This window comes from Electrona antarctica (genome assembly GCF_951216825.1).
Source record: "Electrona antarctica genome assembly, chromosome: 17".
NCBI classification, from domain to species: domain Eukaryota; kingdom Metazoa; phylum Chordata; class Actinopteri; order Myctophiformes; family Myctophidae; genus Electrona; species Electrona antarctica.
In genome coordinates this window covers 46839729-46854321 of record NC_136798.1, presented here as the reverse complement: position 1 = coordinate 46854321, position 14593 = coordinate 46839729, and positions in this window count along the sequence as shown.

Here is a 14593-nt window from a genome sequence, read left to right as displayed (position 1 = left end):
TCCAGACCACACCAATGCAACTAGTCGTAACGCCTTGCAACAGAACAGTTTTGAGGACAGTCCACACCAATCCATTGGGTGCCAAGTAGTGGCATGTTGCAAGTATTTCAATGTGAATGTTTTTTTGCCTGGCTGTGTTGTTGATCGCATGTACACAGCTTAACGTTGGGAAAGTTACACGACTAACCCAGGTGATGCCATTAATACTAATTACCGTAGTCTTACCGTGAATTACATGAGAACACCTCGGACATTAAAGTTGATTGAGTTGGATAGCTTGCCAGACCGTGGTCTGGCAGAATGTAGTGGGTGGGGCTTAGCGAAGGGTCCATTGACATGGTTGAATGTAGGCATATTCAAACTCAGCAGCTTACATTTAGCACGATGTTTTAAAGTGACACAATTTGGCCAAGTGCAGCCTCATATCGTTTCAATGAAGTGGTTCAAATAGTAGTTCAATTGAGCCCCTAGTAATAATATAAATATACTCACAGAGGAGAACGCAGGGCAGATTAGGCTCCATATTATGCTGTGATGGACAGCTCTGAATAACCTTATTCGTGCTGTTCACAGTACACTAATAGTTGAGAGAGAGAGAGAGAGAGAGAGAGAGAGAGAGAGAGAGAGAGAGAGAGAGAGAGAGATTGCACATCATCCCATGAGCTCAGCATGTTTCAACTTCTTCTTTAGTGAACTCAGATGAGTGTCTGTCTATTCTGAGCAATTAGGGGTTCAGAGTCTTGCTCAAGGACACTTCAACTAGCCTGCATCAGGGCCTGTTGTCAGTCAGTATGTTACGGCACTGGAAAGAAAGATGGCTCACCATGTGCATGGTGTCGCTGAATACCGGAGAACTCGCCGGTTTGCCAACTCGCCGCAGCAAATGTTCAAGTTCAATGTCTTCATCGTTATGTAACATGTAGTCTTCATCAGTATAGTATGTCAAACCCACAGCTGTTATAGTTCATTTCCAAAGTGATCAAATTATTTTGTGCAATTAAATGGTCAGCTAGATCAGGGGTTCTCAACGTTTTTGGACCCCCGGAAATGCTTTGGCCATGTCTCGCGCGTGTGTGTGTGTGTGTGTGTGTGTGTGTGTGTGTGTGTGTGTGTGTGTGTGTGTGTGTGTGTGTGTGTGTGTGTGTGTGTGTGTGTGTGTGCGTGCGCGTGCGCGGCTGTGTGCGAGTGCGAGTGCGTGCATGCGCAAGCCTGAATGTGCCATGTACACGCATGTCTGTCTGTGTCTGAGTTTGCACAATAAAGCTATATTACGTTAGAATCAAGTGGAGAGGGTTGCTTCAAGAGGTTGGCCCCCAATCTATGTTTAAAGTTACAGAGTGAAGATGAAGATAAACTCTCAAATTCCATTGTCCACCCATTCAGTTTTTTTTTCTTAAAAATAATGTCGGGACCCCCCGAGGGGTCGCGACCCACATGTTGAGAACCCCTGAGCTAGATAATGATAAAAAGCTGAGTATATGAATACCAATGATAGTACCAATGATATTTCAGGATATTGTTTACTAATTAATTAATTATTTTCGGTAATTTGGTGTTTAAACTTTAGCATTCCTACTTCATCTAGTGTAAACTCTAAACAACTATCCTCTCTCTCTCAATTCAATGCATTTAAATAAAGGTGAAGTAAAACAAAAATGCACTAAACCGCGGCGAGACAGAAAACCATGAGTTCTCCGGATACCGTGTAGCTACTGTAGGGCCTGACAACTTAAAGGGGATGTGGTTGTGTTCATGACTTGTGTTTGTGGTGGTTTCCTGCCTCTCTTTTGGAATGCAAAAGAGAACAGAAAATCAACAAAATAAAACCAGACGTGTATTAGACAAAGTGATGAAGTGAAATGATCACTTGTACGAATGATGTAGGTTAATATAAATAGAAACATAGGGTATGTAATATGTATGTAGGATTGGTGGACTGAAGTTGAGTGTAATGTTAGTATACAGCTATAAGTGCAATGGTAAGCAACAGTATTTGGGTATAGAGGAAGTGACGCAGGAGACATTTTAGACTATATATGACATTTATATAACTGTTATATAACTGTTATATAACTGTTTATATAACAGTTTAATGACCAGATCTGTGTAGAAAGAACATCTGAGCAGAAGTTAAAGTATGAAGGAAACAATGCGTTGTCAGAGCACATCTGCAGGAAGCAGTAACATAGTGCAGGGTTTCTCAAAGTGGCACCCTAGGGTGACCAATCAGAGCCCACTGTTCGAAGTGCTGTTGGAATCTGTTTGTAAACGCCCCTTAGAAATAAATCTTCCACACCGAAGTTCTACACAGTGATAAAGTTCCAGTCTATATTGTATCTTCTACGCAGTGATAGTCTAAAGTTCCAGACTAATATCTATGCAGTGATATTAGTCTAAAGTTCCAGACTAATATCTATGCAGTGATATTAGTCTAAAGTTCCTAGACTAATATCTACGCAGTGTGTGGCCATGCCAGACTAGACATACTGTATGGCCCCCAATCTATGTTTGAATGGGGGATTTACAACGTACTGTAATATGACTAAATACTAAAATAAATATAAGACACTACAATGGGTTGTTTACAGCCTAGGGGGGACCTGTCACCTGAGTGGTGCTGCACGTGAATCTCGATTTTCCTCCACAAGAATTGAGATCACGATTCTCGTTGTATGAAGAAATAGAGATTAAGAGGTTGATGACATTTTTACATCATATTTTTCTTCATTACTTTAGTCAAATAAGTGTTTATATTTGCATATTTTTTTAAAGTAGGCTTTGTGAAGAAATGTAATACATATATTTTATATTTGACAATAAACATGCAGTAGCTTCAGTTTGTTGTCCCCCACCCACATTTGACCCCCACCCACATTTGACCTATCGACCCCATCGGCCTGCATGTTCATATAGACAGCTTCCTTCCCACCACACTCCCCAGCCTCATCAAGATAATCTCCACCATGAAGCCTGCCACCTGTCATCTTGACATTGTCCCCTCTGCCCTCCTGAAAGAGGTTGCCAAAACCGCTGGTCCCAGCATCCTGGCAATAATAAATAGCTCCCTGGCCACTGGCACAGTCCCGGACTGCTTCAAGCATGCAGTAGTTCAACCCCTCCTGAAAAAACCCAACACTGAACCCTCCGTACCCAGCAATTACAGACCCATATCAAAACTTCCATTTTTGTCCAAAATCCTAGAAAAAGTCCCATGCTGGAGTCCAAAACACAGCCTTGGTTTGAATCATACCTCAAGGACAGAACTTTCTCTGTCAATATGGGTACCTTCTCCTCTCCCCCTGCCCACCTCTCCTGCGGAGTCCCCCAAGGATCCATCCTGTTTTCCCTCTATGCTCCCCCTTGGTCATATCATCAGACAATATAACATCTCATTCCACTGTTACGCAGATGACACCCAACTATATCTCCCTCTGAAACCCAACGATCAATCCACACTAAACAACCTAAATAAATGCCTCACCGACATCAAAACCTGGATGGCACAAAACTTCTTACAACTAAATGACAGTAAATTTGAAATAGTATTATTTGGTCCACCTGACTCCATCACACAAATAAAAAATGACCTTGGCGACCTCGCCCCCCTTGTCAAACCCCACGCTAAAAACCTCGGTGCCTTTTGATTCCGCCTTTAAATTCTACAAACAAATCAACACCATAGTCAAAACCAGTTTTTTCCACCTCCGCTCCATCACCAAAATTAAGCCATTTCTCTCGACACACGACCTCGAAATTGTCATCCATGCACTCATATCATCCCGTCTAGATTATTGCAACTCCCTCTACACCGGAATTTCCCAGTCATCCCTATCCCGTCTCCAATTGGTGCAAAACGCGGCTGCCAGACTCCTGACTGGCACCAGGAGGCGAGACCATATCACCCCTGTCCTTGCCTCTCTCCACTGGTTGCCGGTCCGGTTCAGAATTCAATTCAAAACCCTTCTCTTCACATACAAAGCACTAAACGGACTGGCCCCCTCCTACATCTCTGACCTCCTATCATATTCCTCCTCCATCAGGACCCTCAGGTCAGCAGACAGACGACTCCTAGAAGTCCCAGCGACAAGGAAGAGGCTCAGGGGCGACCGAGCCTTTGCTGTCGCAGCTCCTATACTTTGGAACAGCATTCCTCTCGCTGTCAGATCTGCCCCCTCCACTGAGAGTTTTAAGTCTAGGCTCTAGCCTCAAGCCTTCCAGTCCCCCTAATACTCTTCCACTTTATACATCTATTATACATTTGAAAAGGTGTGCCCAAACCAGGAAAAGGGACCCAAAGTCACCAGCTACTACATCACTGACACGCTGCAACACGCTGCAACACACACTGCAACAACACACTAACACGTCACAGACTTACCCTCCGCGTCGATCCACGGCTATCTCCTCATGTCGCGCCGCACGCCCACACTCAACACCACCCGCGTAAAAATTGTCATTGCACTGCCACTAAAGCCGGCTCCCGTCCAGACTCACAAACAATATCAATATCAATAATAAACACAAACACGCCACAAGCACCGACACCCCCGCCTAATTTGTTGCCACGTCTATGAAAACAAGCACAGAAAAAATGCCATTCAACACGCTACTTACACACACTACCACTCGCTTACAATACGCGGACCTGGCAACACTACATTCCCTCTCCCATTTGCTCAAAGCCCACCACGTGACCCACACACACACATACCAAAAGTAGACGAAGAATAACTACACACCGCACACACTGATTCTAACTTGGACAGCTAAAATAATGCACACACGACCGCGTCGACACCTGGCGTGGTACAAGCGGGACAAACCGAGGCGCATTTATGGATAAGAACAACAACACCAACACTACACGCACACGCGCGCGCTGCAACAACAAACAGCTACATACAGTGTGTGTGTGTGTGTGCGTGCGTGCGCGGGGGGAGATTTTGGATCGCCTCGCGATGCAGCGCAAATGGCACTACACTACACAGGGCTCGACAGTGCGACTAGGTACTCGCATTTGCGACTTAAAATATCACCGTGCGAGTTGTAACATTCACTTTGTAGCACCGGTGCGACTACAGAATCCGATCTTTAAAGCTAAAAGTTGCGCAGTTTACATCCAAAAGAATGTGTCACTCTCTCGGTTCTGCACCGCTGCTGGAGAAGTATAGCACTGTCGAAGGCAGCGCAACTAATCCCCCCCCCCACACACCCCAGAGAGGGAGAGAGCACACACGTCTTCACCCCAGCGAGGGAGGGAGACAGAGAGAAAGGGAGAGAGATAGAGAAAGACAGAGCTTTCCAGTCCTTACATTTTTTCTCCAATTGACCAGCAGAAAAGTGAGCAAACTCTAATCCACATTGTTAGACAAAGTAGTGTGCCCTGAAACTTTCTTGGCAATGTGCATGTTGCCTGCAGTGCCAGCCAGCCGCGATGTAACATGAGCCTGTGCATTTCACGGTTTTCACCCTATATAACTTGAACGCATAGGCAATCAAGTCAAGACCATTAATTAATGACAGCTGTGTAGGGGTGACGATTGCGTGATGCTTCTATGTACAGGATTCTATAGGTCACCACTTTTGCTGTGACACACACACGGCTTCTGTTTACAATGCGTTGTCAACACGTGCTGAGTTGACAAAGATTGACAGATTTAGGAGAACACTGATAGTTTATCCAGTAAAAAGCAGTTTCATGTGTGCTTATTTTAATTTAATTTAATTTGCTTTGATGTGAAAATACAATACAACAAATAATAATAATACCCATCCGTTACTACATGTGAAGGGCACAATACTGGGTTTAAAAACACAGCTGAAACATGAAGTGGAGTCTGTCAAATCTCGCAATTTCCTTCTTCCCATTGCGCTGCAACGGAACTAGGATGAGCCGCCCGAAGGGCGGCGACATTCTAGTAGGATACGTTTTCCGTACTGCCTTTTAACTGCTCTTAACGTCTCTCTTGTCTACTGTACCATAACTATGCATTGTTTTTTTATTATTTTATTTTATTGTTTCACTGATGTACTGTATTGCACTGTATCATTCATATTGTTTTTCTTTGACCTGTGAAGCACTTTGGTACGATGAGAGTCGTTTTTAAATGTGCTATACAAATAAAATTGATTTGATTTGATTTGTTAAGAAATTTGAATTAAATTTGAATATAAACATGGTTCATCCGATGTGTGCTTGTATAATTTGCATTTTAATTAAAACCATGTTGTTATATGAACTCCTCCCACTTCTCTTTATCAATATTATTATTAGTATTATGTCATGTGTCATGTATTTAAGACAGTTTTAACAGTCTCTCCAAGTAGTAATGTTTGAAATGACTAAAGATATAAGAACAAGCATTAAGTACATTTTGATACAAGTATACATTTTGAATTCCGGAGTTTAACCAGAGTATTTCTATATCGCAGAATTGATACTTTTAAAGTACAAAATGTGAGTACTTTTTCCACCACTGCAAATGTGATTAATCTTTGGTGTAGGACAACTTGTCAACTTTGACTACTGAGCCATTCTCTCCATCTCACTTTTATATGGCATGATGGCATGTATTCCATTTGCTGCTCTTCTTACTGACAAATGACACGGGGGAGGTTTCCTACTGATATGTCATTGTAAAGGGGTGTTACCGTGTTGCTATCCGGTCAATGTGCAGCATCCGCCATGCTAGAAGACATTGCTGTGGGGTAAAGTGTGTTGGCCTTTGGGTGGCCCCTCTACTGCCTAATGTAACAATGTACACCTCTGAAGATAAAGATGTTTAATTGTGCAACAAATGCATTTAGACATCAGGTGCATGTACTGCATTCCAATGCTCATTATTTCTTCATACTTTAACTACTTGGCTAAAATGAGCTAAAATGCCTATAAACTGGGATTTAATATGTTAAAAAAATCCTAACAATTATGCACTTGGTAACTACTTTTTGAATTTTGGCATGGTGTTATAGGTATGGGCATAAGGTTTTCAAAAACCATCACAAACTAATTTGGCTCGGCCCCTAGTGGTCGGTTTGCAATGAAACTACTATTATGTCAGTACATGGTTGAAACCCCAAATAATTGATAGAAGTGATTTTTCAATGGATTATGTTACTATTGGGTGTGCTAAATAACATACTAAATTCTTACAAAAAACAAACAACTAGAAAGGCATCGTTTTCAAGATGTCGTCCACAATGGCTGCCGGGAGATTAAATGCCTATGGTTTCATTCCAAAGTGGCAAACCGACCACTAGGGGGCGGGCCAAATTAGTTTGCGATGGTTTTTGAAAATATTATGACCATACCTAACAGCATGCCAAAATTCAAAGTGCAGTTATCAAGTGCATAATTGTTATAATTTTTTACATTAATCACAGTTTATACAGTTTATGGGCATTTTAGCTCCTCGTAAAATAAAAAAATCATAACAATTATGCACTTGCATGGTAACTGCTTTTTGAATTTTGGTATGGTGTTAGGTATGGTCAAAAGGTTTTCAAAAACCATTGCAAATTAATTTTGCTTGACCCCTAGTGGTCGGTTTGCAAAGAAACCATAGGCATTTTAAGCTCCCGGCAGCTCCATCGTGGACGGCATCTTGAAAACGATGCCTTTCTAGATGTTTGTTTTTTGTAAGAATGTAATATGTTATTTAGCACACCCACTAGTAACATAATCCATTGAAAAATCTCTTCTATCAATTATTTGGGGTTTCAAACATATACTGACATATCTAATAGTGGTTTCATTGCAACTTGGGCGAGCCAAAATAGTTTGCGATGTTTTTTGAAAACCTTATGCCCATACCTATCACCATGCCAAAATTCAAAAAGTAGTTACCAAGTGCATAATTGATATGACTTTTTACATATTAAATCCTAGTTAGGCATTTTTAGCTCATTTTAGCCACCGTGGACGCCATCTTGAAAATGATGCCTTTCTGGTTGTTCGTTTTTCCTAAAATTTTAGTATGTTATTTAGCACACCCAATAGTAACAGAATCCATTGTGAAATCTCTTTTATCAATTATTTGGGTTTTCAACCATACCTATAAGTGTCTAATATTTGAGTCTGTGCAAACAGACCACTAGGGGGCGCTCCCAATATGTTTGCACAGCTTTTTGAAAACATTATGCCCATACCTAACACCATGCCAAAATTCAAAAACTAGTCACCAAAAGCCAAATCTTTACAAGTGCGACCCCAGCTGGATATGACTGCTACAACACTACCTCTACTGCACTGATAGACACAGAGTAATTACATCACTCAGGGTGTTTGGTCCATTGGGGGAGGGGGGGTCCCAGCACCAATAGGCTAGACCTCAGAAAGAAAGATATCTAGGCTATACCACCACAAGAGCTATCCGGTCGCTGCACATCTGCCACGCTGGAAGACATTGCTGTGTAAAGTGTGTTGTCCTTCGGGGGCCGCCTCTAGACAGTGCCTAATGTAACAATGTACACCTCTGAAGATAAAGATTCAATTGTGCAACAAATGCATTTAGCCTGTCAGGTGCATGTACTGCATTTCAATGCTCATTCTTTCCTTCAGACTTTAACTACTTTTTAAGGTGTTCTGTTTCATTCATTACATTTCATAATGTCAATGTCTCCTGCATCACTGTCTTTAGTGTATTGCTGCTTACGACTGCACTGCTACAGCTATGACATAAAACAATGCTGTCTAAAAACATGAATACGCTAAACTTATCACATTATCCTTTGTTTGTCTTTATATTTACCTACATCCTACAAGTGATCATTTGACTTTATCACTTTATTTAATAGGCTACACTTCTTGCTATTCTACTGTATGTATTTACGGTTTCACAACAAGCATGTAGAGAGACAGGAAACCACCACAAACGATTGAGGAACAAAACCACGTCCCCTACACCCAGGCTAGATCTCAGAAAGATAATAGACTACCACCACAATGGCCTATATACTGTTGTGTTTTCCATCACGTATGTGACACCATCTCGTCACACGCGTCCAGTGCACCCTCGCAGGAGTGCGTGCTGCGTGCACCGTGGCTATAGTCAATATCACATCATTTTATCATGTTTTGTTATTATCTATGCTGCTGCATTGTCTGAAGAAAGCCAAACAAAAATAAGTTTTACTCTTATGGAAATATATCTATCTATATATACAAGATATAACTAAAAAGGACAACCTTGAACCTTGAATCATTATATGAACATGTGAGATTTTAAACATGCATGCATGGCACAAAATGGAATGATATACTGTTGATATGCTACCCTGTGCCCCCTGCATTTGATTGTTTATTTGGATCCACATTAGCTACTACTGTAGTAGCAGCTACTCTTCCTGGGGGCCACACGAACACATGTATGCTAACAGTGTTGTTAAAATGTTTCACATGCATTGCTTTTTTTTGCTTTTTTTTTAATATAGCAGATCTACACAAGCAACACAATGTTTCACAGTGTGACGCGTTGTGAGCTTGTAGATCGGCTGTTTTGAAATAGCCGATGTAAAGGGTTAAAGTGGTGAAACTGGTTTTAATGTTGGCCGGGGACCCCCTGGAAGCCCCTCGAGGACCCCTGGGGGTCCCTGGACCACACTTTGAGAAACACTGGTGTAGATATACTTGGCTAGATACTTGGATAATAATAATGGTCCAAGTGTGTGTGCATGACCTCGCTCAAGATGTGAGATGGGTAAGTGAGATGGGTAAGTGGTTTCCATTCACTGCCCCACCCAGACTGTCAAGACAGTTAAGGCCGACATCCAGAACAGACTTCAAAAGGTCTAGGGCAGGGGTGTCCAAACTGTTTTCAAAGAGGGCCATATTGGAAAATATTAAAACACCCAAGGGCTAACAATTTAGCTTCGGATTTAAACGAGTCTATTTAACTATCATCATCATCATCAATATTTAATATCAATGGTCAGGTGTGTGCTGTGAACAAAACGTGTATCTCAGCCTTTTTTCAGCCTTATGTCACATTTTCCAAATGTATAACCAAGCAAGCAAGGTAAAAGGTAAAAAAAAATACAAGGAACACTGACAAATTATACTGTGGGAAATGCCCAGGTTACAAAACTCTAATGTAAAAATGTCCCATACTGTTGGGTGGGCCGTTGATCATAATACAATTCAGGTATGAAGCTGTGGGCCGTATTTGGCCCGCGGGCCGCACTTTGGACACAGCTGGTCTAAGGTCATGGTTAAAATGACATAATCAGTATTATCTCTGGAGAGACCTGTAACAACAAGAATGATACTTTATGAATGAGCATGGAGTGACCCTGTGTTCAATCATGGAAGATGTCATTTTAATGCAACGTGTTGATTTCTATACTTTCTATACCAAGAAGAAGTTCCATGCTGAGCTCATGGCATGACGTGAACTCCACCCCCCCGGCCCACCCCTCTCTCTCTCTCTCTCTCTCTCTCTCTCTCTCTCTCTCTCTCTGTAACTATTAGTTCACTATGAACAGGAAGTAGAAGGTTGTTCGGAGCCGTTCAAGAGAAGATGAAACTACTCACCGTGGCCTGCGTTCTCCTCTGTGAGTAATTATTTATAGTTATTATTAGGATTATGAGTTTGAATTCATTAAATCTGTAAATATGTAACTTTACTCTTCTACCCGGATTTGAACCCGTTTTCTGAGTTTTACCATTGAGCTAATAGAGCCTGCCAGGTCAGATCCTGTGTCTAGGTGAGACATGACCTTTGACACGATTTAAATTAATGTAGATAGAAGAGCAGGGAGAAAAAATACAACCTTATATAAGTTATAATGTATTAACTTACAGATTGGACAAAATTACATTTTATTAATAAAAACAAAATTACATTTTATTAATAAAAACAAAATTACATTTTATTAATAAAAACAAAATTACATAGTGACGCTTAGTGTTTTTATTTCATTTTATTTCATTTAGGATCTTGATCAATGTTTTCACCTCGCTGTATATTTACAATTTCAACAATATTTTTAATGACAATAAGCAATAAAAAACTAAACAGGCCAACACACAGCAGTGATGATGCAACTATATACAGTACAGAGACACCATCATAAAATGACATATACGTTCTTCTCCAATACATCAACCCATTTTGGGCGGAAACCCCTTTTGGTGTTTTAAAGCATTGTTATACTTTAGCTATTGAAAAATAGCAGATCTACAAGCTCGTAGCGCGGCACCGAGTGCCGCGTTATGAGCTTGTAGGTCTGCTATTTTTGAAAAATCGTGAAAATGACGCTCAAATCTGGAATGTATATTCTTTCAGAGCGAACGTTTTTAACTCATGTCTTTGCCTCTGGGGGTGTTCCTGGAACAACATATTTTCAGATGGGGGTCGGTGGCCAATTCCATATAATTTTTGGGGTCCTTGACATGAGGACCCCAATGGGTTAATGTGTAGCCTCAGATGAAAGCTTGGTATTGTCATACAGTTGGGTGCCACCGATATTGTCCCTTATCATTTGACCCATTTAGGCCTGACCTCAAAATTTAAAAAAATCCTTCTAAATCCTCCAGTTTTCTGGAATAAATATTTTCTCGATTTTTCAAAAATAGCAGACCTACAAGCTCATAGCTAAATTATAACATAATGTTTAAAACACCAAAAGGGGTTTTGCGCAGATCACGCAAACCTCAGCAAAAAGAAAAGGACAATATCGATGGCCTCCAACTGTACTTTATGAAAGCATTTCAACATGTTCTTCAGAACACTGTAAACATGTACAGATGCTATAAAGGGGCGTTACTCAGGACTGTGTAAGTTGTGGGTTGCTGCTGCTGTCAGAACATGAGGAAGCTGCATGACGTAAACTGAAACCTTTTCATTAGTGGGTTAGAACTTGAAGTGAAATTGCTTTTGGAAATGCCCTCTATAGATACTCCTCAACGGATATCAAATAAATGTAGCTATTTGATTGAATAAAGCAACTTAAAAACTGTCTGGGGTGCAAAAGGCCAGAGTAGATGTTAAAATAACCGCAGAAGTGTTTTGAAGTCAAATACCCTTTCAGGTTATTATGTATTTGTTCTAATAAGCCTATCTCACAGAATTTCCCCGCCCCCCTTAATACGCCCCCTTTTGGGGTTAGTGGTGATAGCGTGACGTCACTCCATAGACGCTACATGTTAACAGAGGTAATTTAAGAAGTCTACAACTTTTGTTTTCTCAAGGTAAGGTTTGTTCTATCTGTTCGAGCTGATTTACCATCTTGTTTGCTTCATAATAATATTGGTCTGTCACATTTTTACATTAGAAAATGTACTTAGATTCTCCAGAGAAAAAAACGTGTAAATGCTAATGTTAAAGACACCACTATTTACCGGAAGTGGGCGTGAAAAGCGGGCTGTGAGATAGGCCTATTGAACATGAGCCAACTAGCTGTCTGTTGGAATTGTGTTAAATAGGAATAATTAATGCAGTTCATGCTTAGCTTGATATTGTCTCATCAAATGTTTTTCTCTAGTGGTGAGCATCTTCCTCTCCTGTGGACTCAGTCAAGGTGAGGATTCATTTATTATCTAGTGTGTGTGTGTGACGTGTGTGTGTGTGTGTGTGTGTGTGTGTGTGTGTGTGTGTGTGTGTGTGTGTGTGTGTGTGTGTGTGTGTGTGTGTGTGTGTCAAATCACCTTGACGGTATCATCAGGTAAGTCATATCATTTACTCATCACTGACATATGTACTGTAAGGATGTGGGAAATGGGACTCTATAATCAGCAGTGCTTCAGGGCAGAGTTATTGTGTGTGTGTGTGTGTGTGTGTGTGTGTGTGTGTGTGTGTGTGTGTGTGTGTGTGTGTGTGTGTGTGTGTGTGTGTGTGTGTGTGTGTGTGTGTGTGTGCACGCGCGTGTGTATGTACATGCATGTTTTAAAATCCCACTTGTCCTGAGTTTGTATTTATTTGTGAAATAATACTTTTTGAGAGGCACTAGCCCCTCCTATGCACAGCTTTGTGTCTTTGTACCACGGAATGTGATGATGTCATTGGCTGAGCACGGAATGTGATGATTTAATTGGCTGAGCACGGAATGTGATGATACATGATGATGTATGATGATAAGAGCCTCACTTCACACTAGTGTGATTTTTTTCTCTGTCATGCACACAGCTAAACCAACGCCTACACTGGTATCAGACAGAACCAGTGTACTGGTATCTGACAGTGTGACTCTCACCTGTACTGTGGAAGACAGTACAGCTTCATGGAACATCTACTGGGTCAGGGAGTCTAGACCAGTGAAGACAGGTGGATCAACCTACACATTCATTCCCTCCAGTGTCTCAGAGAGTGGACAATACCGGTGTCGAGGAGGGAGAGGAGACCCACCATACTACACACAGTACAGCAACCCAGTTTATATCACTGTCTCTGGTGAGTTATAAACACACTATTTCACAACTACATCCCACTTTATTCCACAATGTGTTGCTGTAGATTCATAATACATTATTGACCCATGCATGTCAATGGTACACAGACGTATCTTAAATTTTTCGAGGAATATTATACCCGTTTTGGAAAATGTTTTTAAATCAATACAAATTTAAACTAGGCCTAAATCAATAGCCAAAAACAATACATAGCCAAATATTTTTTCCAGGACCTTTGGTGATAAATTGATGATAAACCTTTCCACAACAGGAAAATGTTATTTTTTTCTTTTCTTTTTTTATGATTTCTAAATATTTCCAGGAATTTCATGACCGTGGGAACCCTGCACTATTCAGATGTGTATCTCTGAATTAGTGAATTTGTCAAAACCAGCTTGCACATTTCTACTGCACACTCCCCAGCATAGGCTACCAAGTGGCAGCTACCAAGGAAGACGCACCGTCCCAAATGTGCCAAATCGGTGGCTATACTTTACGTTTTGGCCTAATAATCTTTTATTTTGTCGTTATGCCGATTAATTCCTTCCCCACAAACATAACTGTGTCGTCACTGGCACTGCTGTTGAGTGAGGAGCCCCCACTGGGAGGACCTAAAATGCTACAAAAAGTTGATTGCAGAAATATAAATTATTATCAGTATCACCAAAAAATGACAAAAGTCATGTGACAATGATATCTTACACAAAATGCCATACATCCTGTCATCCATCATAATTGTCTCCACCAGGCCGAAGGCATGGGGAGAGAGTATGTTTTGCTGTCATCCATCATAATTGTCTCCACCAGGCCGAAGGCATGGGGAGAGAGTATGTTTTGCACTCTGTCCGTGTGTGTGTGTGTGTGTGCGTCCGTCCTTCCTTCCGTCCGTCTGTTACCAGCTAATCTCTGCCACCGTTGGCCCGATCCATGCCAAACTTTGCACACACACTCCCTGGATGCCAACGACGAACCTCTGCCCCAAATATTCCTCAACGGCCTGTTATAGCGCCACCATGAGGCCCATTTAGGCAAAACACATTTATGTAGATTACTCGTACACATTTTATCCATACATCACACAATTCGGTATACACTATCTAGTGTATCATGTGATCAACACGGATCTGCACCATTTCCCATCTTCCATCCTGATTGGCTAAGATTGCCTTCCAAAGCTCACATGATTGGTCCGTTTCGAACAAAATG